This window comes from Amphiura filiformis, chromosome 13 (genome assembly GCF_039555335.1).
Source record: "Amphiura filiformis chromosome 13, Afil_fr2py, whole genome shotgun sequence".
NCBI classification, from domain to species: domain Eukaryota; kingdom Metazoa; phylum Echinodermata; class Ophiuroidea; order Amphilepidida; family Amphiuridae; genus Amphiura; species Amphiura filiformis.
This window is the reverse complement of record NC_092640.1, coordinates 46,829,383-46,844,126: the sequence shown is the minus strand read 5'-3', so window position 1 is coordinate 46,844,126 and position 14,744 is coordinate 46,829,383.

Here is a 14,744-nt window from a genome sequence, read left to right as displayed (position 1 = left end):
AAATATTGTAGAGCAATTCGGCACCACCTCTTCTATGGCACCACGTAGAGCAGGTCATTAATATTAATGAAGTGACGTCATGTTCCGTAAATTATTGAGATAATATAATTTTAAATAAAAATCCCTTTAAAAAGGGATGCGTCTGGTCCAGAGAGAAGATTAGATACGTTGTGATGTGGGCATGGTCTTGGAATCATTGAAATACTAGTGTATGTATTCTCATGGCATTTTATTAGTCAACATATAAAAGTACCGGGGTAAATGTAGTTGGTGGTAATTAAATATAAAAATGATAACAAAGTTTTGACAATTATTAGTTTGTTGATGGTAGGCCTATAGGCCTACATTTCTACAAGATGTCTGAACAATTGTAAAACAAGTGAAATGTGCAAATTGTATTTGTCTAACTGATTGTATACGGTTTGAAAACTAGCTAAATTTATTAGAAAGTTGCCACAAACATGTTGTAAGAAATGTAAATTGCTGGTGGAGCAGCGACCCGGGAGCAGCGACAGATGTTTTCTCCAATTTGATAGATACTGTTTGACCCCGTTGACCCCATACAAGTACGCATTGGGTTTTAGAGAAAAAAAACTCACTGGGGATTTAATTCCAACACTATATGACTCTTGTCCCTTGGGGCCAGACGCGAAAAGAAATCACGGATGATAAAACAATTTTAAGCGTTGTTATATTAGCAACAACAAAAGAAACAAAAAAGAGACAAAATGTTACGGTTAGTCCGTTTCATTGGGATTCAATACTCTAAACTAAACTAAACTAAATTACATAATTATCAATAAATTAATTATTATCTAATTGAATTGCTTTATTTATGTTTTAAAAACTTAAATGAACTATTAATTACTAACTAACTAAATTGCTTTATTTATTTAGTTATCTTATTAATTAATTAATTAATTAATTAATTAATTAATTAATTAATTTATTTATTTATTTATTTATTTATTTATTTATTTATTTATTTATTTATTTATTTATTTTTCATTTATTTATTTAGTTAGCTATAATTGTTTGTCAAACGTTTTATCAGCACCGTTTAATAAACAAATAAATGTTTGGCAAACAATATAATATAATTATGTTTTGTTAATTATTTGTAGAAATTGTTTTCGAGAAAATCATCAAATTGATGTTTGTAATTTTTCATCAAATTAACATGGATTTTATAAATGTATAAGCAAACTTATTTTATCCTTTTGCTTTCAGAAATATGATTTTGAGTGAAACGCACTTATTTAGGCCTACTCTGTATTTCCTATACTTACTGTACATTTTGTAATTTTAGGATGCTTATTGTGCAATGTATAGACATCCGATATATCTAATGAGGATGAGGCTTTATACATAGATGTCAAAAATAGAAATATCCCAAAAATTGGCATTTTTGATCCCAAAAGTCTCCTACTTCTGTCTATTTCGGTTCAAAGGTCGAAATTCTTCCAAGGTCCTAAACGAATGGCTTGGAAGCCAAGCAAAAAAATGGCACTGGGTGTTTTGATCAATGTAGCTTATATCTACCAAAAAACGTTGACAACGTAAAGAAATCAGCAAGTTTAAAAACCCCACCTCGGCTCACTTTTTGAAACTTGGTCCCATTTGTAAAAGGTACTGATTTAAATTTTATCATATTTATATAAATTTAAAACATTTCCAGAAGTGTTATGTGCAAATGCGATATTAATTTGTAAGCTTTTTTAAACGACCTGAAAGGTTATTATCTTGTTCTTGCATGGTAAACCAATATCCTATTGTGTTTTGTTTTATAATAATCATGATTGATGATTGAATTAAACGAATAACAAGTAGGCTTGTAATCTTGTTGGAAACGCTGTATTCTGTTGAAATAAAATAAAAACACTGATTTGCTGTTGGTATTCAAAATGGGACCAAGTTTCAAAAAGTGAGCCGAGGTGGGGTTTTTTAAACTTGCTGATTTCTTTACGTTGTCAACGTTTTTTTGGTAGATTTCTTTTCTTTTTATGAATGTAGCCAATCAGCTCCAAGCTTGGAAAGTGCTCCATAAAACGAAAAATAGATGTTTGAGATTGCTATTCTTGATTAATGACAATAAAAAATAAATGAAACAAAACTTTATCAGTCGTTTATTTTTAAAACTTGCACGTCACGCGTGACTGTAATGTTAATATACACTAGCGGTCACCCGTCTTTCGCGGTTCGTATAAAATAAATGCAATTTTACAAATGCATCATCACCATGTTATAGTTAGTGCTCGGTGATCAGCACCCTCCGAATTTTTATTGCGATAAACAATTTTACTAACTCCCGAATTTATTACCGATTGATTAGTCGTATCATTTAATTCATTTGAATCACACTTCTTCTTTGCCCCCCCCCCCCATGTTGTCCCATATCCTCCCGTTCTTTCCACTCTTCCCCCTTTAGCTCACATCCCTCTTCTCCCTCTTATCCACTCTGCCTCTTATTTTTCCCTATGATGGTACTTCTTCCTATTTGTGAATGTGAAACATAAAATGTAGGACTACAATTTTTAAATTAGTATACGTAGGTCCTATGCTCAAAAATTGTATAACGGCTATTAATTTGTATTTCTGCCGTGTTCGAAAAATTTTATGGTCACCCATGCATCGCGGATTGTTAAATAATATCGCCAACCCATGGCACTCATGCACTCCCCTGACTCTCCTCACTCATTGCGATTTTCCCGTGTTTATTATTTCCACTTGCTTTAGAGGCAGCGTGTTGATATGCGATGTCGCGAGACTTGACGCGAATTAAATGATACGCGTTTTTTTGTTTGACGCGGCGTGTTGATACGCGAAGACGCAAGATTTTTTTTGTTAGACGCGATTGAGTTGTTAGGCGGACATAGTAACTGATGCTAATTATTATGAGGTCCCTGGATATTTTTTAAGGTGTTTTTGCTCATTTTTAGACTTTAATGACTAAGATTCAAAAAAATGATATGCAGCGTAACTCGGTGAATGATTAGGTTTGCAAAAGTGAAATTTGCAGTTGCATCACCACCGTTCGAGTTTTTATCACGAAAAGTTTTGCAACTCGGTAATTTGTTATAGACTAGCGGTCACCCGTCTTTCGCGGTTCGTAAATAAATGCAATTTTACAAATGCATCATCACCATGTTATAGTAGTGCTCGGTGATCACCACCCTCCGAGTTTTTATTGCGAACAATTTTACTAACTCCCGAATTTATTACCGATTGATCAGTCGTTTAATTCATTTTAATCAACTTCTTCTTTGCCCCCCCCCCCCCCATGTTGTCCCCTATCCTCCCGTTCTTTCCACTCTTCCCCTTTAGATCACATCCCTCTTCTCCCTCTTATCCACTCTGCCTCTTAAGCTCTCTTATCTGTCCCTATAGTATCATGGTTTTAGTACTTCTTCCTATAATGTGAAACATAAAATGTAGGCCTACAATTTTTTAATCAGTATACGTAGGTCCTGTGCTCAAAAATTGTATAACGGCTATTAATTTGTATTTTTGCCGTGTTCGCAAATTTTATGGTCACCCATGCATCGCAGATTGTTAAATAATATCGCCAACCCATGGCACTCATGCACTCCCCTGACTATTATTCCCACTTGCTTTAGAGGCAGCGTGTTGATATGCGATGTCGCGAGATTACGCGAATTAAATGATACGCGGTTTTGTTTGTTTGACGCGGCGTGTTGATACGCGAAGACGCAAGATTTTTTTGTTTGACGCGATCTAGTTGTTGGGCGGACATAGTAACTGATGCTCATTATTTTGAGGTCCCTGGATATTTTAAAGGGTTTTTTGCTCATTTTTAGCCTCTAATCACTAAGATTGAAAAAAATGAGGTGCATATGCAGCGTAACTCGGTGAATGATTAGGTTTGCAAAAGTGAAATTTGCAGTTGCATCACCACCGTTCGAGTTTTTATCACGAAAAGTTTTGCAACTCGGTAATTTGTTATAGATTTTAATACACTTTAATTATTCAAGGCAACGTAAATATGTGAAGAAAATGTAAATATGAACAACACACACCCAATGTTGACAATGCCAGAGAGACATAGAAAGTAAGTCCAATTTAGGCCTACTTCAAGTCGGAACTGATTAATGCGCATATATTTAAGCCTATACTACGGAAGCGTCTAAATGCCCCGACTAGGCAAGATAATCGTGTTTTAATGTTTGTGGTTCTTTGTAGCCCTGCGGGGAAATATACTTGGCTATCCGAATTTCGCGGTTTGTGGTTCTTTGTATAGCCCTTCGGGGCAACCTAGTTGGATATTCCTATTAAGCGGCGGTTGTCGGCGATCTTTCGTGGTTTGTTGATTTCACCAAGCCCTGCCCTCTATAATTTAAGCTTGTTGGAGATCCATATTTCGTGGTTTGTGGTTCTTTGTAGCCCTGTGGGGCAATCTAGTTGCATATCCAAAGTTCGCGGTTTGTGGTTCTTTATAGCCCTGCGGGGCAATCTAGTTGGATATCAATATTGAGCGGCAGTTGTTGGCGATCTTTCGCGGTTTGTGGTCTTAATTTGTTGGATATCCATATTTCACGGCTTGTGGTTCTTTATAATCGATAGGCCTGCAGGCAATCTAGTTGGATATCCAAATTTCGCGGTTTGTGGTTCTTTGTAGCCCGGCGGGGTAATCTAGTTGGATATCCCTATTAAGCGGCGGTTATCGGCGATCTTTTGTGGTTTTAATTTACCTCATCAAGCCCTGCCCTCTATCGGGAGCTAATTTATAGTTTAAGCTTGTTGGATATCCATATTTCGTGGTTTGTGGTTCTTTGAAGCCCTGTGGGGCAATAGATGCATATCCAAATTTCGCTGTTTGTGGTTCTTTATAGCCCTGCGGGGCAATCTAGTTGGATATCAATATTGAGCGGCAGTTGTTGGCGATCTTTCGCGGTTTGTGATCTTAATTTGTTGGATATCCATATTTCGCGGTTTGTGGTTCTTTATAATCGATAGGCCTACGGGCAATCTGGTTGGATATCCAAATTTCGCGGTTTGTGGTTCTTTGTAGCCCTGCGGGGCAATATAGTTGGATATCCCTATTAAAAGGCGGTTGTCGGCGATCTTTCGCGGTTTGTGATTTGAATTTCCCTTATCAAGCCCTGCCCTCTATCGGGAGCTAATTTATAATTTAAGCTTGTTGGATATCCATATTTCGTGGTGTGTGATTCTTTGTAGCCCTGCGGGGCAATCTAGTTGGATATCCAAATTTCGCGGTTTGTGGTTCTTTATAGCCCTGTGGGGAAATCTAGCTGGATATCAATATTTAGCGGCAGTTGTTGGCGATCTTTCGCGGTTTGTGATTTTAATTTGTGACAATTTATAATATTTATTCCAAATATAATTTCAGTCTGTGCTGTGAACAGAGCCACTGATAAATTGTTTGATGAAAAAAAAAATATCACCATAGCAATGGGTGTTCAAAATGGTTTTATTCTTGATTTATGACAATAAATTGGTTAATAAAACATTGAAAAAAAAAGTGGTGGGAAGTTTCGAACTTGAGCAAAAATTCATAAATGGATTAGAAGTCCATGGCCTTAACCGCTTCGCCACGGGGGACGTCTCGATATAACGACGTGTAAAAGTGGAGTATTTATTAATATGAATGTATGCTGTGGTCCGGAAAGAATAAAAGAATTGCGAAAAACTTGATTTTTTGGCGAATGGGATCCAGAATTTGTATGGAGGGTATCCAGGAAAATGCTAGGGTATATTTGGAAGTGAATCTCAAAAAGTAGTGCGACAGTGACAGCCATGTATGGCTGTAGCAGTGTCGAAAGATTCTGGATATCAGTATGATCAAATATGATTTGCCACTAATTTTGGCTATAAAATACCGCGTGAAATGAAGCAAGAATGTTTGTTTATTATACAACAATCGGATTGACTGTAAGATTGGTGTAACTTTTTGAATTAATGAGTTATTAAAATATTACACTTTGGACAGTAAATAACATTTAGCATGGTTTTAGATATATTTTGTACCCAACGAAAAATATCATAGAACAATAGCGTTTTGTTTCGTGTAAATATAGTCCCGCGGTGCATCTGTTTATTCTTCTTTATCAGTCGTTTTTTTTTTAAACTTGCTGGTCATGCTACCGCATGACTCTAATAGTTAACAAAAAAGCTGTAAAGAAAATTATGTGAACATGGTGAATAGACAAATTAACATCAAAATCTCAGCTTTAAGGGATCTGGAATGAGCGTTTTGAGCGTCTCGACAATATTTTTGTGGGACATGAGAGCACATCAGACATATCGAATTGCATTCTGAATACGAAGAATGTCTTTCTGATATCAAATAATTTTCATTTTTGAAATTCACGATATAATACAAATTTTATGACAAATTATTAACATTTGATATTTTTCACATTTTTGATATATAACAGTCCTCGAAGTAAATTTTATAAATCTAATGATATATTCTTAAAGTGTATGTAGCTGGGAGGAAAAGCCGACGATCAATTGAAAAGTTTGACATTTCATATTGAAGCTATAGATTTTTTTCCCAAAAAGACCTGATTTTTGTTTTGGTGTTTTGAAAAAAGTGGAAATTTGCGTAATTTGGGGTTTTTGCCTCAAAAGTGGGGGGCAAACTTGGGGTGCAAGAAAATATTTGGGGAGGCAAATGCCCCCCCCTTGCCCTCCGTAGCGCCGCCACTGGACGCAGTCAGCCTATACGGTCATATATGGGCCTACCCAGGGAATTGCTGCCCGGGGCAGCGTAATACCCGTGGCTACAGGTCGGTGATCTTCTGCGTGGCATGCGAGGGGTCCGAGATTCGAATCCTGGGGGTGCCAAGTGACTTCTTGTTCGCCTTCTCTTCTTTTTTGTTTCTTCTTTACCTTTCGATGGCAAAAAAAACCCACGGGTTCGGCTAGGGTAGCCCTAAGGCTTAATTAACATGTTTTTCCTAGATTTAGGCCTTCTTTTGAAGAAAAAAGCGAATGTTGCAGTATTGGGGTCACCATGTTCATAGAAAAATGCGCAAATTATAACTGTCGGCAGAAGATAGCAAAATGTTTGAATTATTGCTTTATAAATTATAATCCACCTCGTCTCGTACTTTCAGCCATCACACTTAGAGACATTTGTTGTTTGTATACTATCAGCAACAAATAGCAAAATGCTTGAAAATTATTATAAGTAGTACGGTAGATAGCAAATTGTTTAAATTACTACTATCAGCAGTAGATAGCAAAACCGCTTAAATTATTACTATATTAGCAGTATAGATAGCAAAGTGCTTGAATTATTACAACCAGCAGTAGATAGCAAAACTGCTTAAATTATTACTACCAGCAATATGTAGCAAAATTATTGAATATTGCTATCAGCAGTAGATAGCAAAAGTGTTTAATTATTACTATGAGCAGTAGATAGCAAAGTGCTTGAACTATTACCATCTTCAGTAAATAGTAAAGTGCTTGATGATAGCAGCCGTATAGTTTATAGAAACCAGCTTTCTCTTTGCAAAGAATTTTTATATGGCATACGCCCTAAGGGGACATGAGTGCTGGCTCTCTAAGCTATATGATCAGAAGCCTAAGGGCATCTAGATCCCAAACCTTTCCATTTTTATACTTTTGTATATCATGGAAGGGGAAGGGGAAAACTACCAAGATAGTCTTTTTACCATAACCATGTTAACACCATCTTATAGCGTGCATGTTAAGTCCTTTCATTTTGATGATGGACTTAAGAGAAAATAGTTTCTCTCTCACACCCGAACTGACCTACCACACATGCACTGTTAGTTCTTTCATATCTTCTTCCGAGAAACAATAACACGAGAAAAGATTATGTTTCCGCAGCAATCCACCTTGCTTTCTTGCTCTGCGGGGCCCCTTATATTGGGGTCCCACTTGGAGTGTTTAGTCGTCGTATGGGAGTCGCCGGCCTCGGGCCTGCCGGCCCTGCGGCCTTGTGATGACGTTTTTCTCTACGTCTTAGCTCACGAATCGTTAAAGTTTCATACGTGAAACTTTCTCAAAACAAATACTCATGAATGAGTATTTCAGGGGTGACACACCCTTTCCGTTCTCCTAGAGTGGGCCATCGGTTTACATTTTGACGTTCTGCCATCCCCCTCTCTCCCCCATCTTAATCTATCAAAATCCTTGAATTATTACTATCAGCAGTAGATAGCAAAGTTCTTGAATTATTACTACCAGCAACAGATAGCAAAAATGATTGAATATTACTCTCAGCAGTATAGCAAAAATTTTTAATTATTACTATCAGCAGTAGATAGCAAAATGCTTGAATTATTACTACCAGCAATGGATAGCAAAAATGATTAAATATTATTATATCACTCATACATAAATTCTAGACAGTTCATTGGTTGATTACCATTTATCATTTTTACTATCACCCTCTCCGTGTGATAGTCTTTACCATCATGTGCTCTGCCGTAATGCGCCTGCGCCAAGCCGTGCGCTGACTCTTGGACTCGCCGATTTAGTTATGGGGTGGACCCCAAAATGTGAAGTATATCACGGCAAAACATGGTGTTATGTTGATGAAAAAATGTATTTCCTACCTGAAATAGTATTTTAGTAATAGAATTTATGCATGAGTGATATAAAACAAATATTAACTGTCTTAAATTCGTGTTATGGTCGAAATATAATCACTCGGTGAAAGATGTATTGTTCCATTCCACTCGCCGTTCCGGCTCGTGGAATTATGGAACAATCCATCTGTCACCTTGTGATTATATTTCGACCATCACAATCATAGACAGTTAATATTTTGTATACTATCAGCAGTAGATAGCAAATATGCTTCAACTATTACTATCAGCAGTAGATAGCAAAGTGCTTGAATTATTACTACCAGCACTAGATAGCAAAATTATAAAATATTACTATCAGCAGTAGATAGCAAAAATGTTTTATTATCACTATCAGCAGTAAGTAGATAGCAAAATCCTTGAATTATTACTATCAGCAATAGATGGCAAAAAATGCTTAAATTATTACTATCAGCAGTAGATAGCAAAAATGCTGAAATTAGGACTATCAGCATTAGATAGCAAAGTGCTTGAATTATTACTACCAGCAAGAGATAGCAAAAATGTTTGATTATTCAATCAGCAGTAGATAGCAAAGTGCTTGAAATATTACCATCTTCAGTATAGTTAAGTGCTTGAATTATTACTATCAGCAGTAGATAGCAAAAATGCTTCAACTATTACTACCAGCAGTAGATAGCAAAGTGCTTGAATTATACTACCAGCACTAGATAGCAAAATTATAAAATATTGCTATCAGCAGTAGATAGCAAAAATGTTTAATTATTACTATCAGCAGCAGGGGCGTAACCAGACCTGACGTTCCGGGGGAGCAAGATTGAAAAATTTCCCAATTCTTGACCAAAAGCAAAGCGTTAAACGGGTGGGGTCCAGGGGCCCGCCTTAGGGGCCCTGGTGGGGTCCAGGGGCAAAGCCCCGGCGGTGGTCAAGGGAGCGGAGCCCCCTGAAACTCCTGGTTTTTGGCATATTAGAAGCTAAAAAATCAGTGTTTCAGAGTACAAATTTCAAATTCCCTCTTTCTTTCCCTTTTCTCTTCTCCCTTCCCTTTTTCTCTTCTCCCTTCCCCTTTTTTCCCCTCCTTTTTATTTTCTTCTTTCCCTTTCTCTTCTTCCCTCTTTTCCCCCTTTTTCTCTTGTCCTTCCCCTTTTTCTTCCCTCTTTTCTCTCCTTCCCCTTTTCTCCTTCCCAATTTTTGCTCTTCTTCCCAGTTGTTTTGTGTCGGGGGGGGGGGGCAGCTTTCCCCCCCCCGGCCCCCCCCCTGGTTACGCCACTGATCAGCAGTAAGTAGATAGCAAAATCCTTGAATTATTACTATCAGCAATAGATGGCAAAAAATGCTTAAATTATTACTATCAGCAGTAGATAGCAAAAATGCTGAAATTAGGACTATCAGCATTAGATAGCAAAGTGCTTGAATTATTACTACCAGCAAGAGATAGCAAAATCCTTGAATTATTACTATCAGCAGTAGATAGCAAAGATGTTTGATTATTCAATCAGCAGTAGATAGCAAAGTGCTCAAGGCTTGAAATATTACCATCTTCAGTACAGTAAAGTGCTTGAATCAGTCACGGTACTATCAGCAGTAGATAACAAAATCCTTGAATTATTACTATCAGCAGTAGATAGCAAAATCCTTGAATTATTACTATCAGCAGTAGATAGCAAAAATGCTGAAATTAGGACTATCAGCAGTAGATAGCAAAGTTCTTGAATTATTACTATCAGCAGTAGATAGCAAAAATGATTAAATATTACTATCAGCAATAGATAGCAAAAATGTTTGATTATTCAATCAGCAGTAGATAGCAAAGTGCTTGAAATATTACCTTCAGTATAGTATATATGAATTACTACTATCAGCAGTAGATAGCAAATATGCTTCAACTATTACTATCAGCAGTAGATAGCAAAGTGCTTGAATTATTACTACCAGCACTAGATAGCAAAATTATAAAATATTACTATCAGCAGTAGATAGCAAAAATGTTTTATTATCACTATCAGCAGTAAGAAGATAGCAAAATCCTTGAATTATTACTATCAGCAATAGATGGCAAAAAATGCTTAAATTATTACTATCAGCAGTAGATAGCAAAAATGCTGAAATTAGGACCATCAGCAGTAGATAGCAAAGTGCTTGAATTATTACTACCAGCAAGAGATAGCAAAAATGTTTGATTATTCAATCAGCAGTAGATAGCAAAGTGCTTGAAATATTACCATCTTCAGTACAGTAAAGTGCTTGAATCATTACTATCAGCAGTAGATAACAAAATCCTTGAATTATTACTATCAGCAGTAGATAGCAAAATCCTTGAATTATTACTATCAGCAGTAGATAGTAAAGTGCTTGAATTATTACTACAGCAACAGATAGCAAAAATGATTGAATATTACGCCTACTGTCAGCAGTAGATAGCAAAATCCTTGAATTATTACTATCAGCAGCAGGGGCGTAACCAGACCTGACGTTCCGGGGGGGGGGGCAGGATTGAAAAATTTCCCAATTCTTGACCAAAAGCGAAGCGTTAAACAGGTGGGGTCCAGGGGCCCGCCTTAGGGGCCCTGGTGGGGTCCAGGGGCAAAGCCCCGGCGGGGGTCAAGGGGGCGGAGCCCCTGAAGCTCCTGGTTTTTGGCATATTAGAAGCTAAAAAATCAGTGTTTCAGAGTACAAATTTCAAATTCCCTTTCATTCACTTCTCCCTTCCCTTTTCTCTTCTCCCTTCCTTTTTTTCCCCTCCTTTTTATTTTCTTCTTTCCCCTTTCTCTTCTTCCCTCTTTTCCCCCCTTTTTTCTCTTGTCCTTCCCCTTTTTTCTTCCCTCTTTTTCTCTCCTTCCCCCTTTTCTCCTTCCCAATTTTTTGCTCTTCTTCCCAGTTGTTTTTGTGTCGGGGGGGCAGCTTGCCCCCCGGCCACCCCACTAGTTACGCCACTGATCAGCAGTAAGTAGATAGCAAAATCCTTGAATTATTACTATCAGCAATAGATGGCAAAAAATGCTTAAATTATTACTATCAGCAGTAGATAGCAAAAATGCTGAAATTAGGACTATCAGCATTAGATAGCAAAGTGCTTGAATTATTACTACCAGCAAGAGATAGCAAAATCCTTGAATTATTACTATCAGCAGTAGATAGCAAAGATGTTTGATTATTCAATCAGCAGTAGATAGCAAAGTGCTCAAGGCTTGAAATATTACCATCTTCAGTACAGTAAAGTGCTTGAATCAGTCACGGTACTATCAGCAGTAGATAACAAAATCCTTGAATTATTACTATCAGCAGTAGATAGCAAAATCCTTGAATTATTACTATCAGCAGTAGATAGCAAAAATGCTGAAATTAGGACTATCAGCAGTAGATAGCAAAGTTCTTGAATTATTACTATCAGCAGTAGATAGCAAAAATGATTAAATATTACTATCAGCAATAGATAGCAAAAATGTTTGATTATTCAATCAGCAGTAGATAGCAAAGTGCTTGAAATATTACCTTCAGTATAGTATATATGAATTACTACTATCAGCAGTAGATAGCAAATATGCTTCAACTATTACTATCAGCAGTAGATAGCAAAGTGCTTGAATTATTACTACCAGCACTAGATAGCAAAATTATAAAATATTACTATCAGCAGTAGATAGCAAAAATGTTTTATTATCACTATCAGCAGTAAGAAGATAGCAAAATCCTTGAATTATTACTATCAGCAATAGATAGCAAAAAATGCTTAAATTATTACTATCAGCAGTAGATAGCAAAAATGCTGAAATTAGGACCATCAGCAGTAGATAGCAAAGTGCTTGAATTATTACTACCAGCAAGAGATAGCAAAAATGTTTGATTATTCAATCAGCAGTAGATAGCAAAGTGCTTGAAATATTACCATCTTCAGTACAGTAAAGTGCTTGAATCATTACTATCAGCAGTAGATAACAAAATCCTTGAATTATTACTATCAGCAGTAGATAGCAAAATCCTTGAATTATTACTATCAGCAGTAGATAGTAAAGTGCTTGAATTATTACTACAGCAACAGATAGCAAAAATGATTGAATATTACGCCTACTGTCAGCAGTAGATAGCAAAATCCTTGAATTATTACTATCAGCAGTAGAAAGCAAAGTGCTTGAATTATTACTATCAGCAGTAGATAGCAAAATCCTTGAATTATTATTATCAGCAGTAGATAGCAAAAATGCTGGAATTAGGACTTTCAGCAGTAGATAGCAAAGTGCTTGAATTATTACTACCAGCAACAGATAGCAAAAATGATTGAATATTACGCCTACTATCAGCAGTAGATAGCAAAATCCTTGAATTATTATTATCAGCAGTAGATAGCAAAAATGCTGAAATTAGGACTATCAGCAGTAGATAGCAAAGTGCTTGAATTATTACTATCAGCAGTAGATAGCAAAAATGTTTGATTATTCAATCAGCAGTAGATAGCAAAGTGCTTGAAATTATAACTACCAGCAATAGATAGCAAAAATGATTGAATATTACGCCTACTATCAGCAGTAGATAGCAAAATCCTTGAATTATTACTATCAGCAGTAGATAACAAAGTGCTTGAATTATTACTACCAGCAATAGATAGCAAAAATGATTGAATATTACGCCTATCAGCAGTAGATAGCAAAATCCTTGAATTATTACTATTAGTAGTATATAGCAAAGTGCTTGAAATTTTACCATCTTCAGTACAGTAAAGTGCTTGAATCATTACTATCAGCAGTAGATAAAAAATTCCTTGAATTATTACTATCAGCAGTAGATAGTAAAATCCTTGAATTATTACTATCAGCAATAGATAGCAAAAATGATTAAATATTACGCCTATCAGCAGTAGATAGCAAAATCCTTGAATTATTATTATCAGCAGTAGATAGCAAAAATGCTGAAATTAGGACTATCAGCTGTAGATAGCAGAGTGCTTGAATTATTACTACCAGCAGTAGATAGCAAAAATGATTGAATATTACGCCTATCAGCAGTAGATAGCAAAATCCTTGAATTATTGTTATCAGCAGTAGATAGTAAAGTGCTTGAATTATTACTATCAGCAGTAGATAGCAAAATCCTTGAATTATTATTATCAGCAGTAGATAGCAAAATCCCTGAATTATTATTATCAGCAGTAGATAGCAAAATTGCTGAATTTAGGACTATCAGCAGTAGATAGCAAAGTGCTTGAATTATTACTATCAGCAATAGATAGCAAAAATGTTTGATTATTCAATCAGCAGTAGATAGCAAAGTGCTTGAAATATTACCTTCAGTATAGTATATATGAATTACTACTATCAGCAGTAGATAGCAAATATGCTTCAACTATTACTATCAGCAGTAGATAGCAAAGTGCTTGAATTATTACTACCAGCACTAGATAGCAAAATTATAAAATATTACTATCAGCAGTAGATAGCAAACATGTTTTATTATCACTATCAGCAGTAAGTAGATAGCAAAATCCTTGAATTATTACTATCAGCAATAGATGGCAAAAAATGCTTAAATTATTACTATCAGCAGTAGATAGCAAAAATGCTGAAATTAGGACTATCAGCATTAGATAGCAAAGTGCTTGAATTATTACTACCAGCAAGAGATAGCAAAAATGTTTGATTATTCAATCAGCAGTAGATAGCAAAGTGCTTGAAATATTACCATCTTCAGTATAGTTAAGTGCTTGAATTATTACTATCAGCAGTAGATAGCAAAAATGCTTCAACTATTACTACCAGCAGTAGATAGCAAAGTGCTTGAATTATACTACCAGCACTAGATAGCAAAATTATAAAATATTGCTATCAGCAGTAGATAGCAAAAATGTTTAATTATTACTATCAGCAGCAGGGGCGTAACCAGACCTGACGTTCCGGGGGGGTGGGCAAGATTGAAAAATTTCCCAATTCTTGACCAAAAGCGAAGCGTTAAACGGGTGGGGTCCAGGGGGCCCGCCTTAGGGGCCCTGGTGGGGTCCAGGGGCAAAGCCCCGGCGGTGGTCAAGGGAGCGGAGCCCCCTGAAACTCCTGGTTTTTGGCATATTAGAAGCTAAAAAATCAGTGTTTCAGAGTACAAATTTCAAATTCCTTCTTTCTTTCCCTTCTCTCTTCTCCCTTTTTTTCTCTTCTCCTTCCCCTTTTTCCCCCTCCTTTTATTTTCTTCTTT